Below are 2,758 nucleotides of genomic sequence, written 5' to 3'. Positions count from 1 at the left end.
TAGATGAACTTATATCATTAAGAAAAATAAAAATGATACCTCCCATGTAGAACCTTAGCAATTTCAGCCCATTTGTTCCCATGGATCTGGTGGGCATTCATAAGTGCTAATTCCTACTCGAGAGTCCACGCATCCTTTTTAATATCTGGATTCAACTGATTGTGCCATCTACAGAGGTTGGTCTTAATAAGCAGTTTTTCTCTTTACAAGGATAACCAAACTTGGGAAATCCAATCAGCAGGAATAAATAATGAAAATATATAATATTAATCACGTTCATCTTGTGGAATTATGACGACTGAATTAATTAACCATTGGTTGCAAAACTTAAATTATATCTCGATGCCATTTTGAATGTGTGGATGATGTGTTTGAATGAATGGTTGAGTAGGTGATATGTGGATGATGGTTGAGCTGGTGTTGTCTTTGAATGAATAAATGGTTGAGCGGTTATGATGTTTAAATGTGTAGATAATGAGTTTGAATGAATGGCACATTTATTGGTTAGAATATGCAAATGATGGATTATGGATTGTATGAACAGGTTTTAGATTGTATGAGCAAGTTTATATGGACGATTGTGAGCTACACTTGTTATGAGCAGCTTGTATAGTTGGTTGAATGGCTTGAAAATTTGTTTCATGCATGCTAGTACCTGGATTCATTGGTTTATATGGCCCAAATTGTAGCTATTGGGAGGTAACAACTACAATGTTAAATGTAATTCTTTTAGGCTATGTAATTTTACATTTTGGGTAAAGAAATCATTTAAACAATATTCCATTAGTCCTCTAGTGTTGGAGATGATGATGTAAATGACTTAATCGAAATGGAAGAAGAGATCAAAAAAGGATTAAGGTCAACGGAACAAAAGGGACCATGACAAAGGAAACTAACTTAAAAAATTTGGTCATTTTTCTGTAAGGTTCTAGGGGATAAGTGTCCAAACAACAAGCTGAAAGCAATATGTAAAAAATGGCATTGAGTATGTGACTGTGTGCAATTCTAGTATAGGTAATTTGAAAAGACATTATGACACTTGTGCAAAATTTAAAAAGTAGGATTCCGTACAAATGATGCTAGATTGTAGTGATGGACTGTCAACTCGTATTCCTAATTTTAAAGCTCATGTGTTTCGTGAATTATTGTCTTATGCCATTATTATGCATGATTTGACATTTCAATTTGTATAATAGGGGGGAATTAGAAGAATTTGGAATTATTTATATGATAAAGTGCCTAACATCTGTAGGAACAATGCGAAAGCAAATGTGTTAAAAACGCATAATAGGAAAAAGGCAAAAATTAGAAGCATGTTAGAAGAAGCTCCTAGTAAAATATGTCTTACTATTGATTTATGGACTTCTATAACTACATATGGTTATTTGTGTCTCACTACACACTTCATTGATAAGAGTTGAAATTTATAGAAAAAAGTATTGAATTTTTGTGAAATGCCAACTCCACACACTAGGGTTGCTTTGGTTGAAAAAAATATTGTCATTGTTATGTGAATGGGGTATGGAGAAAAGGATTTTTTTCAGTGACTATAGACAATGCTTCAAGTAATTATGTTTGTGTTGTAATCTTAAAAAGTCAATTAAGATTAAGGAATGCTTTGGTGTGTGATGGCGATTTCTTTCATATTCGATGTTGTGCTCATAATATTAATTTGACTGTTCTACAAGGATTGAAAGAAATTGAGAAAGAAATAGAAAAAGCTTGTGAGAGTGTGAAATATGTCAAAGGGTCACAAATGAAAAAAAGAAAATTCTTAGTGTGTGTTAAGTAAGTATCTCTAGATGACAAGTAAGGATTAGGACAAGATGTTCTTACAAGATGGAATTCAACTTTTCTCATGCTTGATAGTGTTGTGTATTACAAAAATGTTTTCTCTCATTTATAATTGAGTGATTCTAATTACAAGAATTGTCCTTCTAAAGAAGAATGGAGGAAAATAGAAAAGATTGACAAATTTTTGTTTATGTTTTATGAGATCACATGCATTTTTTCTAGGTCAAAATACCCCACTTCAAATTTGTATTTTCCTACGATGTTTGCGGCTAAGTTGCTTTGGATCAATTATTGTGTACTGAGGATTTGTACATGAAAACTATAGCACAGAAAATGATCAAAAAATTTGAGAAGTATTTGTCTAATTTTTGTACCATTTTGGCAATAGCGGTCATTTTGGATCCTCAACACAAGATGACATTCATTGATTTTGCCTATAACAAGGCTTATGGTCAAAATTCGGAGGATTTGAAACATGTACGAGATAAGTTGTTTTCAGTTTTTAGTGAGTATAATGTGATCACACCATCTTCTTCCACTACATCCGTACTCACTCAAATGAGTGATGTTGGTTTAAGTGTGAAACGTAATGACAATAGTCAAAGTACACTTAACCAAAGGACCGTTGAAATGTTCAAGGTATATTTATGATTTTCTTATTTGTTCATTGTAAAAATTATTATTTCCTTACTTGTTTTGGATTTTGAGTATTCTTATTTATTAATTATTTTGTAGGAGTTTGATGATTTTGATAGCATGGATTGTAGTGCTTAGAAAATTTGAATTGGATCTTTATTTGGATGACCTAAGAATTGATAGAAAGATTTATTTGGACATTCTAAGTTTTTGGAAAGAAAATTGATTTCGTTATCCTAACCTTTCTTCCATGGCTCGTGATATGTTGAGCATTCTTATATCTATTATTGCATCTGAATCAACTTTCAGTGTTGGTGGTCGAGTTCTT

The sequence above is a fragment of the Citrus clementina genome, unplaced genomic scaffold, assembly GCF_000493195.1.
Source record: "Citrus clementina cultivar Clemenules unplaced genomic scaffold, Citrus_clementina_v1.0 scaffold_6, whole genome shotgun sequence".
In the NCBI taxonomy this organism is placed as follows: Eukaryota; Viridiplantae; Streptophyta; class Magnoliopsida; order Sapindales; family Rutaceae; genus Citrus; species Citrus x clementina.
This window is presented reverse-complemented; position numbering follows the sequence as displayed.